This window comes from Petaurus breviceps, unplaced genomic scaffold (assembly GCF_028583685.1).
Source record: "Petaurus breviceps papuanus isolate PSGF00001 unplaced genomic scaffold, PetGlider_PUasm1.0 126, whole genome shotgun sequence".
Taxonomy (NCBI): domain Eukaryota; kingdom Metazoa; phylum Chordata; class Mammalia; order Diprotodontia; family Petauridae; genus Petaurus; species Petaurus breviceps.
This window is the reverse complement of record NW_027185655.1, coordinates 31353934-31374080: the sequence shown is the minus strand read 5'-3', so window position 1 is coordinate 31374080 and position 20147 is coordinate 31353934. Positions and strand designations below refer to the sequence as shown.

General features: G+C 36.5%; 1 long non-coding RNA gene across 1 annotated transcript in view; it reads right to left on the bottom strand.

Annotated features, from left to right (window-relative positions):
• Positions 1–2736: 2736 nt before the first annotated feature.
• Positions 2737–20147, bottom strand: part of LOC138169835 (uncharacterized) — a 120530-nt gene continuing 103119 nt past the window's right edge. Inside the window, exons 2-4 of the long non-coding RNA XR_011170477.1 lie at positions 5848–5917; positions 5346–5609; positions 2737–2860 (exon numbers count right to left, since the gene is read on the bottom strand). This is a non-coding gene — a long non-coding RNA (uncharacterized lncRNA). The remainder of the gene's footprint in view (positions 2861–5345; positions 5610–5847; positions 5918–20147) is intronic.

Sequence of the window (20147 nt, the reverse complement as noted above, 5' to 3'; positions counted from 1 at the left end):
TGAAGTTTGTTTGTCATTCATACTCAAAGAGGACTATGACATCAGGAAGGTGATGTCATGACTTTCAAGGGAGTTAGATTTAACTGAGAATGGGCTGTGCAACATCACTAACCTTAATCTACCATGAACCTATAATTCATTACCATAAGATATCCCTTTGACAATTTTCATAAAATGAGTTGGTAGTCTCAGTAAAGTTCCATCAAATTGATGATCATAAGTTCCTTCAGAATTAAGACTTGAATTTTTATCTACATTGGCATTATGAAGTGTGAAGCTTATTCTAAGAAGAGGTACCCCACATGTGTTATAAGGTTCCATGTGTGTGGCTCAAAAGGAGGCAGAATGGACATTTCCAGTATCTTCTTTCCCCAAAATTCTCCAAGAGAGATTTCCATTCCTGCCAGGAGGGTAAGCAAGAAGTGAGAGCCAATGCCACTCAGCTCTCCTAAGAAATAGGGAGTACAAGCAAGAATTATATTTATCTTTTCTATCAAATATTGTTAATCAAGAGAATATGACTGTGTTTTATCTAACTTCTGATTGCTTTCTCTTTTTTAAGGGGAAATAGGACCCTTAGCTCTATATCCAAGGCTTGACCTCTTTTCTATATAATACCAGTTCGCCAATGAACATGCAAAGCATATAGCAAAGAAGCCCATTTATCTATGTCATTGCCAAGTAGAAATCACAGAAGGTAGACATAGGAGAATACCAGATGATAAGAGTGAAGGAGCTTTCCCATTGGGAGTGAGGTTAACGGAAAAAAAGAGAATATTCCAGATCTCACCCAAGGGTAAACTCTCTGAAGTCTCGAGAGCAGCAAGCTGATAATAGGTACATGATGGAGACTTCCCACTCCTTTTCTGTCATCCCAGAGTTTTTTTTTTCTTTCAATAGTCTGAAGTGGGATTGGCCTCTTCCATCTTTTTCCTTGAAGATAGAAACCAGGAGTGCCCAAAATGAATCCAGTGCTGGAAAAAGACTTGGAGCCTGAGCAATCCCAAACCCCGAAGAGTCCTGAAAGGAGGTTATTACTTGAAGAGCCCCAAAATGGAAATGCCCATAAAGAATCCCAAGACATACTCAAAGGGGATTCTTGCTTGGAAAGTACTGAAAATAAAAGATTGGTCTTGAATCCTGAAGGGTCTAACCCTGAGGAATACTGAAGGGGGACTTGTGAAGGTGGAAATTCTCTTCTCTGCCCCTTATTAACTGATAAGTAGAGGGTTTTATACCAATAGGTTTTAGGACACAGGTTATACTTAAACAAATGTTCACTTAGAAAAATGTTGTGTTTTGTGTTGGGTTTTATACCAATAGGTTTTAGGACACAGGTTATACTTAAACAAATGTTCACTTAGAAAAATGTTGTGTTTTTTCCCCAGTTAACATAATTTACCGACATAGGAAATTTGGTTGGAAGTATTCACATTGGCTGCTACCATTGACTGTGGTCAAATGAAACACAAACATTTAGTAAAAGGTGAGCAATTGTAGATAGGTGTAGTTGAAAAAGAACAAACATCTAATTTGAAAATAAGCTATCAACATTGGAATTTAAAGACATTAATATGTCATGGCAAAAAATCACCAGCAAATACCAGAAAATAATTATGTTGTTGTGAACAAATGTTTATTCACTCATATTCTAGTAACTTGATATCTTAGTTGGGAATTTTTGAAAGGCAAGTCTGAGGTTATTTGCATATAGCTGACTATTTTTTTAAAGGAACAAGCAAATACGATTTTGGTTTCTAGTTGTAAACTTTCCCAAGTGATTTATACACTTGTTTTTCTCCAAAAGATACTTCAATTGACTGAAACAAATTAGGGGTGGGGGAATCATATATCAGGAGATACTCATGAGAGAAGGGACTTAGGGTTCATGTAATTCAAGACTTTTATTTTATGAATGAGAAGAAACTGAGATACAGAGAAGCTAAGTGGTTACCAAAAATGCTTCAGTTAGTTGCAAAATCCAAGCTAGACTTACAGAATCATAGACTTTAGAGGTGGGACAGATCTCAGAAGTCATCTTGACCAACACCATAATTTTACAGGCATTTTATGAGGCAGCGGGGTGGCTTAGTGAATATAATGCTAGACTTGGTGTGAGGCAGAGCTGAATTTAAATCCTTCCTTGTCACAGTTCCTAGCTGTGTGATTGTTTACCCTCCCAGTCTGAGTTTCCTTATCTGTGAAATGGGGATAATAATAGCATCTGCCTCCCAAAGTTGCTGTAAGGAAAAGATGAGATAATATTTGTAAAGTACCAAGTAAATGATTGTTATCATTGTGTAGATAAAAAAACAAAACAAAAAAACTAAGGTCAAAAGAAGGTAAGTTTCTCCAGCTCAAACAAGTCACACAACTAGATTTAGAACCCAAGTCCTCTGACACCCAATCCAGGACACTTTCCACTGTGCCAATCCAGTTGTCTGGGTGGGAGTCTATTAATCTTTCTTCTGTACTAAGCTGAATGTCTTAGGTAATTCAGGAAACAATCTAGAATATAAATTCTACTAAAATGTTTCCAGTATGAAAAATCATGACTTGCTTTTGAAATACATAAAGAACTAAATGTTTTAGTGGAATATAAATAGTGATATTAAACACATATATCCTGATTTTTCCAAGGATAGGTATACAGTTTCAAAGCAATAGGATTTTGGAAGACCACACCAGGGACCACAAGTTATCTAAAGTCATAAATGTATTGGAAAGCCCACTTATATTGTCCATTATTTCTCAGAAGCATGTGATAGGGAAGCTTTAAGCATTCAGGAGATATAACTTAGCTGGATATTAGTGGCATCTGAAATTTTAATTTGAGTTGACTTTCATATGAAGGCTGTTGCTGTAAGAAAGGAATTTTAACAGAAAGACTATAAACCCAAGGCAATGACAAATAGCAATATCTTAAGGTGGAGCTCATATCAGGGGTGGAGGAGGTGCTGCTGGAGGCACTGGTGTTAGACATAGTCATGTTTAATATCTACATTAATCACCTGGAAGTAGGAGTAAACAATATGTTAATGAAATTTCCAGATGAAACCAAATTGAAGGTGCTGCAAGTTTGGATAATGACAAAATCTGTAAAGGATTTTGTAGAGATTACACATAGGCAAGAATAATCAAATAAAACTTAACTTGGAAAATAATCCACCAAACAGTATTTTGGTTTAATCCAATACAATTCAACAAAGTATTTATTAAATGTTATCTGCATAAAGGATTCTGTGCTCGGTCATCGGAGGATACAAAGACAGAATAGTAATGACAAAGAAAAGGAAAACATTCCATGGTGGCAAAAATTACAGAATAGTCAAATAATAGAAAAGAGATGAAAGAATGGAGAAAGCACAGAATTGGGATCCTGAAAATATTTATTTTAGTACCAGTTAAGGTGTTAGGTTGTTTGTTTTTGTGATCATGGGTAAGTAATTTCTTTTTTTTTTCTTTTTTTTTTGGAGGGGAGAGGGCAGGGCAATGGGGGTTAAGTGACTTGCCCAAGGCCACATGACTATTAAGTGTTTGTCTGATGCTAGATTTGAATTAAATTCATCCTGACTGCAGGGCTGGTGCTTTATTCTCTCTTATACAGCATAGGTGTACTTAGGGTTTGCTCAAAGGTTTTACATTATTAAGTTAAGAAACCTCTATCCATCAATGAAAATCCAGGGATACTGAAATTTAAATATTAAATAAAGTTTGGAATATATCATTGTATGTATGTATATGAGCATGAACACATCCACTTATGTACATGCATATATACATAAATTGTTTCTATATCCATACACATATAATTATAAATGTATGAATATATGCATCTACATATAGGCAAACTGGATTAAGTAGCTCTGAGATGAGCAGTGAAATATAAGTAAGGAGTTTGTGTGATCAACTTCTGAGGAAAGATTAAAATAATTAATCTAGTAACTTGGCAAAGCGTAAACAGGAAACATAAGGGACAGTGTCCAATAACTCTTCACTAAAGAAAATCAAAATAAAACCTCCTTCATTCAGAAAATAAAGGGCCAGGGAGAAAATAGTATTATATTATCCAGACTTAGATTATCTACTAATTTTATTAAACAACAATGAGCCTCTTGATTCAATAAAGATAAGTCATATAATATTTTTAATTAACTGTATCCATATAATGGTATTTTTAATCCTTTATGCAATTATTTAATATGCTACAAAAGCCTCTGGGTCACAGTTTTTCATAGCACATTAAAAACTGACCTCTGAGTCAGAAAGATATGGGTTGAAATCCCTCTTCTGACATCTACTATATTTTTTGTGTGGGTGGTTGGGAGATGGGAAAACTTTAACACCTCAGTTCCCTAGTTGATTCTTTAAGACTATAAGTTGCATTGTAGGTGACTTTCACTGGTAGAAACTATTTCCTCACTGAGCATTCTCTGTGTTGACAAATGCACAGGTCCAGTTCAATGTAGTTCACCCAAATGAGTGAATAAATAAAGAAATGGACAAAAGAAGAAAGGAAGGAGGGAGGGAGGGAAGGTAAAAAATGAGAAACATAGGAAGGAAGGAAAGAAGGAAGGAAGAAGAAAAGAAGGAAGGAAAGAAGGACATAAGGAAGGAAAAAAGGAAAAAGAAAGAGAAAAGGAGGAAGGGGAAAAGAATGGGAGAGAAAGGAAAAAAAGAAAGAGAAGGAAAGTAAGGGGAAAATTATCACAATATAGAATAAAGAGGTGAAATGAAAATTACCATAAAAACATAGTTGGACAAAGAGTCTCTACTAAAATTTTGAAGAATATAACAATGGCATTCATATGGCTATCTTTTACTGAAAGCCTTTCCCAAGGTTTTTTCTTAATTCTAGTGCCTTCCCAACATAAATTATTTATTTAACCTACACACACACACACACACACACACACACACACAGTTGCTTTGCATGTATTTGTTTGCATATGTCTCCCTCATTAGATTGTAAGTTCCTCAAGTTTAGGGACTGTGTGTGCATGCATGTGTGTGTGTGTGTGTGTGTGTGTGTGTGTGTGTGTGAGAGAGAGAGAGAGAGAGAGAGAGAGAGAGAGAGAGAGAGAGAGAGAAAGAGAGAGAGTCTGTTCCTAGCACTTAACAAAGCACCTGACACATAGTAGGCACTTAAATGTTTATTAATTCATTTCGATAGATACCTCTAAGGGAAGTATGATTACTTAAATACCTATGCCACTTTTGCAAGGTCAAAACATCACTATGTTTTGAGGAGCTAACTGACTGACTAGAGACCTACTCAAGTGGGGAGGGGAATAATAGCACCCTAAGTTCTTTCTACTTTCTCCAAAGTAATATAAGATATTTACCTTGCCAATTATCTTGAGCAGCATTCTTCTTGTTCTTCTTCTTCTTGTTCTCCTCCTCCTTCTTCTCCTTCTCCTTTCTTCTTCTTCTTCTTCTTCTTCTTCTTCTTCTTCTTCTTCTTCTTCTTCTTCTTGTTCTCCTCCTCCTCCTCCTTCTTCTTCTTCTCCTTCTTTTTCTTCTTCTTCTTCTTCTTCTTCTTCTTCTTCTTCTTCTTCTTCTTCTTCTTCTTCTTCTTCTTCTTCTTCTTCTTCTCCTTCTTCTTCTTCCTACCCAGGAACACCACAGTGCATAAGCATTATATGCCTTTCACTAAGTTGAAAGCTGTATAAACGAGAACTTGATACTGTCTTAAACAGTAAGAATCATTTGTTTTCAAGAAAAATATCTTATCTATGTCTTCTCAAATGATGGCTTGATATTTTGTGCATTTAAATATGGCGAAGAACATCTTTATCTCAGTTGAATATTGTACTAGGTCATGTAGGGTATCTTTGTGCAACTCACCTTTTGTTCCCCACCTTGGCTTCAAGGTTACTTGAGCAGCAGAAGCTGCATTGTTCACTCCGTAAATTATCTGAATTGAATCACAGTTGTAAAAAAAAGAAAAATAGAGTAGGAAGAAAGTGAGTAAATCATTGAATATCATCACTAAAAAACAAATCCATTTATTTGGCCAGACTTTCATGAATTGATGTAGAGAAAAGAAAGCAGAACCAGGTGATTTAATTCATTATAAAATAAATGAAATCATATAAGAGAAAATAGCATTGAAAAATGTCCAAATTACCATTATGTGGGGCATAGTTGAATATATTGTGGCATATGGATTTAAAATTATTTTACTATGTTTTCAGAAAGGAGGGAAATGACAGATGAAAATATGTATGGGAAAAATTACATGAACTAATTTACAGTGAATGTAATGCCAATTCATTCTCTGTTTGCAGAACAGTCCTAGGACCCCTGAAAACATTAGCAAAACCCTCTTCCAGGATTTCTATAAACATGCAACAAGAAAGTCCTTCTTAAGGGCTTCTGAACCAACAACAAGGTTCCAGGACCTCTGCACCAACAGCACTTTCCTTCACCAGTGGACAGAATTCCCTCTCTGTCTGCAGAACAGTCTCAGGAGTTCAGAACCAATAGCAAGGTTCCAGGACCTCTGCAACAACAGGACTGTCTTTCACCAGTGAACAAATCTGGCAAAACAACATCAAACAGACAAAGTACCAGCATAACCGCCATGTCCTCAGTCCTTGGCAGCTCTGGGTAGCAGCTCTCAAAAGTCCCGGGCAATTCAAACTGTCCCTCAGAAATCCTCTCTGTCTCTCTCTGCCTCCAAGATGCTGCTTCCAAAAAGTTCTTCTGCCTCTCTCTTTTCTTGTGTCTCTCTAAATTTACATCACCAGCTCTGCCCAGTTCAGCCCTCTCTTTTCACATCAACAAGTCCATCCCACAAGGGGGATTCACAAGCTCTGGGATTTAACACAATCAATCCAAAAACCAAGCCAATACAGGGGGATCTTTAAATTCCATTGCTATTACAGTGAATTATTCAAAACTGGGAAAATTATATACACAATGACTATGCCAAAAATGGAGAGAATGAAAACAGCAAAATAATGGAAGCTGAATACTATGAAATCATAATGAACAAGATTGGACTCAAAGAAGAATTATGAGAAGACAACTTCTTCTTTTTTGCAGAATGGTGGACCATGAGTATGGGGCACTGCATAAGCCATCAAAATTTTAACGTGTTATTTAATTTTTGTCAAGCTTTTTTTCTTTCTTCCTTTCTTCATTCTTTATTATAAGGGATGACGTATAAGAAAATGATTATAAGGGGAGGTTTAGAAAGAGAAAAAAAGTGGAAAATAGATGATTAAAAGCAAATAATGTCAATTCATTTAAAAAAATAAAATGCTGATCAATATCCTCAATAAAGTTGACTTCAGAGGTCTGACCACAAAGCATTCCACCATTCTCTTTGAAGAGATGCATTAAATACGCAAAAGTGCAGAATGGGGTATATGATGTCAGAAATTACAAGTATATACTTTTGTATTACTTAACTAATTATTACAAGGGTTTAGGATTATGTGGTGAGTAGGGAGCATTAGAAAATGACTATTTTTAGGACATCTATAAAATTTTCCTTGTTTGGTTTTGACTCATGATTTCACTGAAATAGGAAACTTTCTATGGGGAAATGCCCTCTTACTCTGTAGATCTACTCTTGTTCTACAATTTGTAAAGAATTACCTTAAGTAATATGCCAAATGTCAGGCAGTCAGTATGCATAAGAGATCGGATTTAAATTGTAAGCCCTAATTGCTCTAAGCCTACTTTGTATCCATGACTCTGTGATGCCATCTCAAGCTATTTATTCAACTTTTAAATCTGATTCTGTTATGTTTAATATTGTTTTAAATATTTGGGGGAAAGAGCCTTTTTTAGGAAGTAGGATTAAAAGGACCCAGAAACCTGATGAGGTGGTTAATATATTAACAAAATAACTTTTACAGAAATGGAAAACTTTGTAGGAAAGGGAAGTGATGTAATTTAATAGACTGTCATGGAATATGGATTCACATTAGGGACTCTCTGATTGTTCTTTACATTAAGCAGAGTAAGATGCTAGGAATGGAGAACCAGTTTCTCCCTGCCAAAAAAAATGAAAAGGATAGAGGGTGACTGGATAGAAAGTCCATGCCAGAGATAAACAGTATTCTTTGAAATAATTCACTAGTAACTGTTGCCTTTGCTCTTGTAGTCCTGGCATCATTCCACTTGTAGTAAATTGCCTACTTCTCCCTATACTGGCTATACTGGGACTGATTTCTGTTTGGAGGGAAAAAAAAAGAAAAGAAAAACCCCAGAAGCTTGAACAGGGTATAGTTTTAGTGATTGCCTCACTGACAATTACACCCATTTCTGTTTCCCTGATCTTTCTGACCTCTAAAAGCTTACCTTCATTTTCAGCAGCCTTTATGGCTGACTCACTCTTGCTGAGGCATACTTCTGATTTTCTGATGTCTTGCTGTCTACTTACCAACTTCATGGCTGCTTCAGGGCCTACTGAGTCTCCTCATATCCCTGCTTGTCCTGCTTTCTACTGGACCAACTTTCACTGACTAACCTCTAGCCAATCACACTCCTAAACTGAAAAAAGTTGGGGAATTACGTAGTTTGGTGAATTATTAGCAAGTAAAAACTTCTGACAGCACAGGTACAGAATTCCCAAGTTCTGGCATCAAAACTAAGCATAATCCCTAAAAAAGTTTCCCACTGTGATTATGATTATAGGATCATAAATAGACCTGGGAGAGACACTAGATATCAACCCCACCTCTTTATTTTACAGATAAGAGAGCTTAGCCCTAAATAAATTTAAAAATTTACCCAAGATCACGCAGGTGGTAGGTAGACAAAAGAAGACTAACAACAGGTTCCTTCCCTTATGCCACATTTTTTTCTTGAAAAAACAAAAGGTGTCACAAGGATCATTTTCTTTATATTATTGTAACAGACAAATGGTCAGTGAGTCAAGACCTTTTGAGCATGAAGAGCATATTCAGCCAATACAATCTCCACATTTTGAAGCATGTGTAGACATTGCGTGACCAGTTCAAGTCTGCTAATAACATGGTGAAGAGAGGCTTCTTTGATTGGCTTAAGGGCTAGTACTGGGGTTCATTCAAAAGGTGCTAGTAAGCTCAGGACTATCCGTTGGCCTGGATTTTTATTCCTTTTATGTTCAAATGTGGAGGCAAATATTAAGAACTGATCTGAGAGAGAGAAACTTTAGACCTCTATGTCCTCAAAGGTTCTGTTACAATGAAAAATAAGAATAGCTAACATCTATATAGAGCCTGTTATATTCCAGACACTGTAATAAGGATTTATAAACATCTCATTTGATCCTCATAATGATCCTGAGAGGGAGGCGCTGTTATTATCTATATTTTACCGATGAAAAAACTGATGGAAACAGAGGGTTAGTGACTTACCCAGGGTCACACAACAATTTCTGAGTTTGGGTATAAACTCAGGTCTTCCCAGGTCCAGGTCCATGAGCGCTCCCTACCTTCAACATAGTTTATTCTCTGGTATCTACTATAAGTCATACTTGGTATCAGGTAATAGGGATGTAAAGGTAAAAAAAAAATTAAATGAAATGGAAGAATATTTATAAAAGTATAGAAACCAAGTGAACAGAGCAAGCAATAGAGGACTGAAACAACCCCATCTCTTGGGTATTTATATATTTGTAAATATTCACCCATTTCATCTAAGTTGTTAGTTTTTGGTATTTAACTGAGGAACATGGTTTGTAATGATTTACTTTATTTCTGCCCCACCTTAAACCCAGAGCATCCCTTGCCAGTATATTGCGGTGGTATTGCCCCCTGCCTCTCACTACATCCCAAATCAGAATTCTGCAGGCTTTGAGCCCTGGTTTGGGCACCTGCAGGATTCCAGTTCATTCAAATGGCCCCAGTGGGTGAGATAAAGTTAAAAATAGTTCTTGATGGCAGGACTTGTGTAAAAGAAGACAAATTGAGGAAGACATATAGACATAGACATATATAGATGCATAGACAAATAATGTATTATATATAATATGTATTAATATTCATGTGTATATGCTATACATACATATATGTGCATATACATGTAAAGCCAAGCACAATCAACTTTCCAGATGGCTGGAAGGTTTCAAGATGCTAATTACATAGTATCGTGAACTCTCTTCATTAAAAAACAAATAAGAGCAAAACATTCACAGAAAATAAAGGTCCAACATTCACCATGTTACAACTCAACAACTTATCACTAAAATGACCACATAGTTTTCACCAAAGTGGTCACATAGTTTTCAATAAAGTACATTCATTTAGTCCATCACAAAATCCTTAATTGAACCACAAAGTACAACAGTCAAAGTTCTACACCCTTAGGTCATAGTAAATCATAATCTTCTCAGTCAGTACACAGTATCCAAGTAAAGTCTTCTTTCAGGTTAACTCAAAGCTGGCTCTCAGAATCCATGGTTCTTCTTCCATGGTCCCAGCTCCAAATGTCACCTGGGTTCAAAGGCAGACATCTCCCAGTTCCTTGTCCAGCTCTCTATGCAGTTCCTGCTCCACATTGGAGCTCACAGTGTCCAGTACATCTCAAATCTCTCATTTTCTCTGATCCTTGGAAGACAAGGCTTAACAAAGCTATAATAACATTCAAACACATTGTTGGCACCATCAGCAATTCACTATCTGCCTGTGAAATCAACTCAGACCCACCAACAAGATCTGATAACTAAACACAAATCAACAAAGGACTCAACAAAGACTCACAAACCAGGTCCAAGAGGTCAGCACAAATAATCAGTAAAGTCCCAGAACCTCCAAAACCCTACTCCAGGACTTCCGTAAACATACAACCAGAAAATCCTCTTTCAGGGCTTCCAGTATGGTGCCAGGGCTTCTGTACAAATTATCACAAACATCAACACAGACAGAACAGACAAACAGAGTGCCGGGATACTACAAGTTTTCTACTTCTTGACTCTGCCACCACAAGAGTCCTCTTCTCAGTTCTGCTGTCTGTAGTCAAGATTTCTCCTTATTTATTGTCATGAGCTCCTCCCCTCTTTTTTGCAGTAGTTTATGAGTTCTCAGGTTCACAAGTTGTGGGTTTGACGGATTCTGTTTCTTAACATACTTGATACAAGGCTTAAAAGAAACTTGAATTGAAACAAGGTGTTAATTCAATAGATGAAACAAGGTGTTAACTACCTCTGTGCTTGCCATTATACTGCATATAGACATGTGTATACACATGGGTGAAACTTAGGGACCTTTATTCAGAAAAATGCATACATAGTTATAGATACACACATAAATGTATTTAAAGATATGTGTATATATGTATGTGTATATATATATGTATATATATGTGTGTGTATGTATGTATATGTATATATGTATATATATATAATGTGTATATTTGATGGACCTCATGGACCTGGACCTGGGAAGACCTGATTTTATACCCAATTAATTTACAATGCATAGACAAATACACACACACATATATAATTTTTAATTTAATTTGAATTTTCCCTATTATTAACTTCAAGTATTTTCACATATATGGATATATACACACATACATATACATAAACACACACATATGTATATATATATAATATTATATATATATATATATATATATATATACACACACGTGTAAATGGATAAATCGTATAGGGTTCCTATTGAGAAAGAGTCATCCAATAAGTAATAAATGAAAAGCCATAAAAACTTAAACTGTGTGAAAGGTAGAAGTCCAAACATGGTGACCTATTAATAATTATAACTTGGATACTAAATCATAATTTTTACCCTGTGTTATAACTTATAATACTATGGCTTATGAAATCTAAGAAAAGAATATTGTGACCTGTATGTAACTGGACCATGATCAAGACACAAATTATGCGTGTGCATAACATTGGCTTAACACTCAAGCTCATTAATAAAAGAAAACCAAAAAATATCCACCATTCAAAAGGCATGCATTCTCTAGCTCCTCCCTTTGTCTGTTTGTTGTTTTTTTTTTTTAATGCTTTCCATAAAATTTTTTAGAATTACCACAGAAAATTTGGGGATTATTTAGTGGGAATTCACTGATTTTTCTTGCCAGTCTGACCCAGACTAAAGATGACTGATATCTTTACTGGGATCCATCAGTAATCCAATACCAGCCCTCAGTAACCCAATTAATTAAACTACTGTGTATAATAAATCTGGAGATACTTGGCCTCTACTTTTGGTATCAAAAGAACATCCATGGTGATGAGGGAGGCACAGAGTTCCCCAGTCAGGGGAATTCCAGACCTTATGGATAGCTAAATATATATTAGTAAATTAATTTAAGTGGTGTTTTAATTTTTATTTTATCGACCTGGTCATGAGATATTTCTCTGTCTCTCGGTCTCTGCAATTGTCTCTCTGTCTTTATCTTTATCGATTTGTCTGTCTTTATTTTTGTAAAGAGTATTTAGCAGTCATATACCTATAACTTCTGTGTATTTTCAAAGATGGACTGAAAAATATTTAACAAATTACATAATTATTTTGAATGTAATATCTCCTAATCTCTTCCTGCTGGTTTTTGTAGATAAAAGACTGAAATGAATATAATTTTATGGGTTTATGTTATATCCTGTTACTCTGCTGAAGTTACCAATTGTTTTAATTAATTTTTTATTTAATTTTCAGAATCTTATGAGTAAACTCATATCATTCACAAAATGATTTCTTTTTTACTTCTTCTTTGCCCCAATTACTTCTTTTGCCTCAATTTATTTTTATTGTTTCATTGTTACAGCAAATATTTCAAGGACTATGTAAAAAAGTGGTGGCAACAGAAATTTTTGTCTTATATTTCATCTTATGTGAAACGACTCTAGAATTGCTACATTACAGATAATATTTCTTGGTTTTAGATATGTACTTAAGGAATGATCCATTTATTCCTATGATTTTTAATTTTTTTAAATGAAAGAAATGTATTTTGTTCAAAAGGTTTTTCCTGCTTATATTGACATAATATGATTTTTATTACACTTTTTATATACATGATTTATCATGTTTATATTTCTCTTAATATTGAACTCACCCTGCATTCCTGATATAAATCCAATTTGGTCATAGTGTGGAATATTTTTCATATTTTGATAAAGTTTCTTTGAAAATATTTTATTCTTTTTATATTGATATATATATTAGTCTATATGCTTTGTTTCTCCTGGTTTTATTTATCAATACTATAGTGGTTGCATTAGAGGCCCCTTTTACAATTTTTGCAAACAATTTATTTCACATTAGAAGTATTATTTTTGAGTGTTTGATAAAATTTACTTTTAAATCTTTCTGATCCTTGGCTTATTTATTCTTTGGGGAGATTATTGCTTCTTCAATTTCTCTTTCGGAGAAGAGGTTATTTAAATTCTATCTTGCTTGTTCTGTTAACCTGGATATTTATATATTTGAAAATATCCATCTATTTCATTTGAGTTATTAGGTGTTTTTTTTTGTTTGGTGTATAATTGAGTAAAATAGTATGTACTAATTGCCTTTATTTCTTCCCCACCCAAATTCTGAAACATCTCTTGACAGAGTACTATAAGATTCTATCCCCTCTGAAACATTCAAAATCAGAATATTGTGGGATTTAAACACTGTTTGGGTGCCCACAAGTTTCGATTCTATTGACCTAGACCAACAGATTCAAGATAGGCCTTGATGCATAAGTGGAGAGAAATTTGGGAAGGTATGAAAGGCAAAAAAAAAATATTGGAAAGAAGTGATGTGAGGGGCGAAAGAGGAAGAGTTATTTAAGGCATAATGAACAACAGAGATGTATAACTAGAACAAGTGACTGGGGTTTTGACCAGAGGTACTGACATCAACGATATGCTACTCTAGCTCTAGAAAACCCATGAATAGGTATTCTCTGTCCTCTCTTGTTTCTGTGCCTTAAAGCACAAGTAAAGTATTGCACTTCTGGATCTGTGTTTGATCTTAGTTTCTTGTCACTCAATGGTCCCACTGCACTCTCTACATCTGTCAACTCTTCACACACTGTACCTCCTTCAAAGAGCTGCCCAGTGCATCTGCACTCAGGCAGTCCTTTCTGAATGACCTATTTTCCTTCCTTTTCTTTTTCTTGGTGTTGAGGAATATGACTTCACCACAAGAGTTTGACCCTTGCTACCTCATTCTGAGTTTTGCCTAGCATGACTACATCTGCATGGATCAAACTGTCTTCTAATACTTCCTTTCCCCCTCCTTGGGCACTGTCCCATTTGATGGCAAAACCAGGATAGAATTTCCTCTGAACATCCGCCTTATCCCTATCCCCTCACAACTCAATTTGCCCAGGACACCAGACTTCCTACTTATAGCTCTGATAAGTAGCCCGATTTGGCAGTAGAAAAGAGTTTGTGTAGGAGATAAGTTGGAGATACAGCTGGAAAGGCAGATTGAGACCATATTGTGGATTATAGAGGATATGGAATGAGAACAGCAGAGAGCTAAAGTCTGCACCTTGGGAAATGTGGGCCTATATTTAGTAGGTTAGAGCAGCAAATGAAGCCAAAAGTTTAGGGTAAGTTAGAAGCTTTTTTTTTTCTATTTTGACTTGGAAGAAGATCAGAATTAAAAAGTGATAAAAAAAAAAAAACACTGTTCAGCTCTACCTAGGTATTTAAAAAAAATTTCCCTCTAATCTATATATTATGCTTTACAATTAGAAACTTGAGTTTAATTGATAACTATGTTTTTCTTTTGGGAAATGAATGGAAAATGAAAAGTATTTATTACTATGTTCCATATCCTGTGGTAAGTGCTAAGAAATTTTATATGAACGCAAGACAATGCTTCAATGAGCTTGAAAGCAGAGTGGTAACCAGGAAAGGGTATTTGGGTCTGAGAAGTCACAGGGAGAAGAGACAGAGTAGGGCAATACGTTGAAATTTCCTTTGTAGATAGCACTGAATTGATTACTATTCACACAAGAGGTGAAATGAAGGAGAATGTTGGGGCGGCCAGGTAGCACAGCAAGTAAGAGCACCGGCTCCAGTGTTGAGAAGACCTGGAGATCGAATCCCCGGCTCAGACACTTAGCACCCACCCAGAAACACCTGGCCGTGTAACCTTGAGCAAATTACTTAACCCTGATTGCTTAGGGGCGGCCAGGTGGCTCAGCGAGTAAGAGCACCGGCTCCAGAGTCGGGATGACCTGGAGATCGAATCCCGGGCTCAGATACTCAGCACCACACCCAGAAATAACTGGCCGTGTAACCTTGAGCAAGTTACTTAACCCCAATTGCTTAAAAAAAATTGAAAAAAAAATGAAGGAGAATGTAGAGGACATCCATCGTTGTAGAAGAATGCAAAATGTTATTTGGGATGGCTGACAGGATAAGATGTGAAGCATGCCCAAGTCTGGGGCTTATGAGCTATACCAGTCACTGCTCACTCATGTAAACCAGTCAGAGTGCCTCAGTGGCAGGGCTGATGTTTGAATGCTGAAATTATGACCCCCTGGGGGCATAGTCTCTGGATGTGGGCACAATGGTTTCTCATTCCTCATCATTCGTGACATTTCTGTAGTCCTTGTTCCCTCTTTCTCTTGAGTCCCTCTTCTCTCTAGGCTTTCATGAGACTGTTTGTTCCTAATTCTGTTCCGACCTCCCTAACCAGCTTTCTCAATCTCTTTTGCTCCATCTTCATCCAGGTCAATCCTACTAACTATTGGTATGCCCCCAAGGCTCTGTCCTGTACCTTCTTGTCTTCTCCTTCTATACTATGTTATTTGGTGATTTCAGCAGATCCCTTGGACTTAATAAATCAATAGTCAATAAACATGTTTTTGAGCATACAATGTGCCAGGTACTGTTTTAAGTGCTGGGATACAAAACAGAGGTAAAAGGCTGTTCCTGATCTCAAGGAGCTCATGATCTAATGAGGAAGACAGCAATTCAATTATTATCTCTACCCAGATAATTCTCAAATCTACTTATCCAGTCCTAACCTATGTCCTGATCATCCCATATCTAATTGGCTATTGAATATTTGAGAAATTGCAGAGATAATACCCGGCAGAAAAAAAAAGTCTCCATCTGTAACCTTGAAATCCCCAATTTCTAAAAATTTGTTAAAATACAGAATATATAGGATTACAGAATGCAATGGAATATTAGGAAAAATATGGTAGTTTGGAGCATTGTTGGATGTAGGGTGAAAAACCTGGATTCAGTCATGGCTCTGTCACCTATTCTCTGGGTAAGTTTGACTTCTCTGAGGTTGATTTTTTTTAACATTTGATTTTAAAACTTTGAATTCCAGATTCTTTGCCTTCCTCTCTCAACACCCACCCTTATTGGGAAGATAGGTAATTCAATATAGGTTGTACACATTTATATATTCAAAACCTTTCCATAGTGGATATATTGTAAAAGACTGACTATATTTCCCTCAAACATGTCCTGCCCCCCACTAGTTCTATTCTCTACTTTGACCCTTTCCCTTTTCAAAAGTGGGTGCTTCTAATTTCCCTCCCCTCACTTGCCTCCCCCTTCAGCATCTCCCTTCTCATCCCCTTCCCCCCTATTCTGGTGTAGGGAGAGATACCCTATTTAATGTGTATGTCATTCCCTCCCTAAGCCAAATTGAATAAGAATAAGTTTGAGCCATTCCCTTTGGCATTCTTGTACTTCCCCTCCATTGTAACAGTCTTCCCTTACCTCTTCTATATGAGGTAATTTACCCCATTCTGCCTCTCCCCATCTCCTCTCATTATATTCCTCTCTCACCTCTCAATTTCACCTTTTGAATATTGTCCCTTCCTATTCAATTGGCCTTGTGCTTTTTGTGCATAGTCATACACATACATACATACACTCACATATGTATTCATATGCCCATATACCCTCCTATATAGACATATCTATGTACATATACCTATATACATATATGTATATACACACACATACATTTATATTCCCTTCAACTATTCTCATACAGAGAAAAGTTTCATGAGTTACAATTATAATTTTTTCCCATGCAAGAATGTAAAAAGTTCACCTTTAATAACCTCCTTATGATTTCTTTTCCCTGTTTACCTTCTCATGCTTCTCTTGCTTCTTGTATCTAAATGTCAAATTTTCTATTCAACTCTGGTTTTTTCATCAAGGATGTTTGAAAATCCTCTATTTCATTGAATTACCATATGTTCCACTGAAACATGATAGTTTTGCTGGGTAGGTGATTCTTGGTTTTAATCCCAGCTCCTTTGACCTCCAGAATATCATATTCTAAGCCTTTCTATCCCTCAATGTAGAAGCTTCCAGGTCCTGTGTTACCTGATTGTGTTTTCACAATATTCAAATCATTTTTTGGCTCCTTGTAATATTTTCTCCTTGATCTAGGAACTCTGGAACCTGTCTATAATGTTCCTAGGAGTTTTCTTTTTGGATCTTTTTCAAGAGATGATCAGTGGATTCTTGAAACATGTATTTTGCCCTCTGGTTCTAAAATATCAGGGAAATTTTCATTGAGAATTTCTTGAAGGATGATTTCTAGGTCCTTTTTTTTGATCATGGCTTTTGGGTAGTTAAACAATTTTTTAATTACCTCTCTTGCATCTATTTTCCAGGTCAGCAGTTTTTTACAAACAGATATTTCACATTGCCTTCTAATTTTTTATTTGTTTGGATCTGTTTAATAGCATCTTGATTTTTCATAAAGTCACTAGCTTCCATTTGCTCCAAACTAATTCTGAAGGAATTATTTTCTGCAGTGAGCTTTTGAGATTATTTTTCCATCAGGAAAATTCAGCTTTTTTAGACATTCTTCTCCTCATTGGATTTTTGAGCCTCTTTTGCCTTTTTACTTAGTCTTTTTTTTAAGGTGTTATTTTCTTCAGTCATTTGATACTCTTTTCATGATTTTCTTGAATCGTTCTCATTTCTCTTCCCAATTTTTCCTCCACTTCTCTTATTTAGTTGTCAAAATACTTCTTAAGTTCCTCTATGGCCTGTAACAAATTCATATATTTTTTTCTTGGAAGCTTTTGGAGCAGGAGTTCTGACTCCATTGTCTTCCTGACATTCCATGCTTTGGTCCTTTTTCTCCCCAAAAAAGCAGTCCCAAATTGCATTGCTGAGCATTTACTTCCTTTGCTTGCTCATGTTGACACTCAGTTACTTAACTTTTGAGTTTTTTGCCACAGTAGGACACTATATTCAGAGAGAAGAGCTTTGTCCCAATTTGGTGGAGTTTCTCAGCTGCTGGGGTTATTATTTTTCTGCCTGCTCTGAACCCTTTACAGGCTCTTGCACCCCAGGATCTCCACCCTAGACAGTGCTCCAGATCCAAGCAGGTTAAAGCAAGAGGGGTTACCCCTCAAACTGGTAGCTTGGTCCCCCTACACTCTGCAGGCCAGGAGCTCTGAATCAGCCATGCCACAGTGGCTGCTGCACCTCAGCTGCTTCTCTCTCCAGAGGCAGAGCCTGGACTGCACTACCAGATTCCCTGTTCCCAGAGTCCACTGACCTCTCACTTTTTCTTTGGCATTGATGGGTTGATAATTCTGTAAAATGCCACAGCTGCTGGTGATCTACTCTCCTGACATCCCTCTAGCCACAGCTGGTTCAGCCACCCTGGGGTCCAAACTGTGGGCTCAAAACTGGCTGGGTTCTGCTCCCAGACAACTGCAATCGACTCTTCCTGAAGGCCTGCCAGGCTGAATTCAGTGGGAGGTTGATTTATCTCTATCAGTTTGTGGGTTCTGTAGCCCTAAAGTTTGTTTAGAGTAATTTTTGTAGGTATTTGAGGTGGTTATGGGGTAAGCACAGGGAATTTTCCTGCTTCTAAGCTGCCATCTTGGCTCTGCCCTTTTATTTTTTTAAACTGTCAAATGAGGAAATTGGATTAAGCCGAGTCAAAGTTTTCTTCTAGTTCTATAACTACAACTGTATAAAACATGCCTCTGCTGGATCACTGCCTCCACTCCTGGTTTACTGCCTCCCCATCAGGAATACTGCTTCGTTGTGGAAGAGGGCTTGCATAGCTCAATAAAACTATGAGTTATGCCATGTACCCAAGACAGACAGGTCATAGTGAAGAGTTCAGACAAAAGTTTATCCACTGAAAAAGGAAAGTGGCAAGCTATTCCAGTATCTTTGCCAAGAAAACCTCTCAGACAGTATTACAATTATAAAAGATATGACACCAATAGATGAACCCCTCAGACAGGAAAGTATCCAACATGCTCCTGGGGAAGACCAGAGGACAACTACAAGTATCCCAGAACAATGATATGACTGGACCAAAGCTGAAAGGAACAGAAAGTGTGGGTGTGTCTTGTGACAAGAGGAATGTTTAATGCTAAAGAGATCAAAATTGTATTAAGAATCAGTAAAGTAGGTAAGCTAGATGTGGTCAAACAGGAGATGGAAAGTTTAAGCAACATCTTGTGTGCCAGTGAACTTAAATGGACAGGAATAAGAGAGTTTAATTCAGGAGATCATCGTATATTCTACTGTGGGCAAGAATCCATTAGAAGAAAAATGTAGTATCCCTCATAGTCAATAAAAGGGTGAGAAAAGCAATACTGGGGTATAATATCAAGAATGACAGAATGTTATCTGTTCAAACTGAAAGAAACCATTCAGTATGATACTAATAATACAAATCTATGCACCAAGCACTGATGCCAAAGATGTCAAAATTTCTCAATTCTGTGAAGATCTACATATTCCAGAAATGACTTCCCCCCCCCAAAAAATGTCATATTCATCATAGGGGATTGGAATGTTAAGTAGGAAATCAACGATAATTAGAATAACACAAAAATTTGACCTTGGAGTATAAAATGAAGCAGAGCAGAGACTAACAATTCTTTCAAGATAACACCATGATTATAGTAAACACTGTTTTCAACAATTCGAAAGATGACTCTACACATGGACATCACCAGATGGTCAATATCAAAATCAGGTTGATTATAACTTTGCAGGCAAAGATGAAGAAGTTTTAAGCAGTTAGTCAGACCAAGACCTGTAGCTGACTATGGCTTATATTATGATCTTCTTATTGCAAAATTCAGGCTTAAATTGAAGAAAGTAGGGAAAACCATCAGACCATATAGGTGTAACCTAAATAACTTCCCTTATGAATATGAAGCAGAAGTGATTAATGGAATTAAGGGATTAGATCTGGTTGATAGAG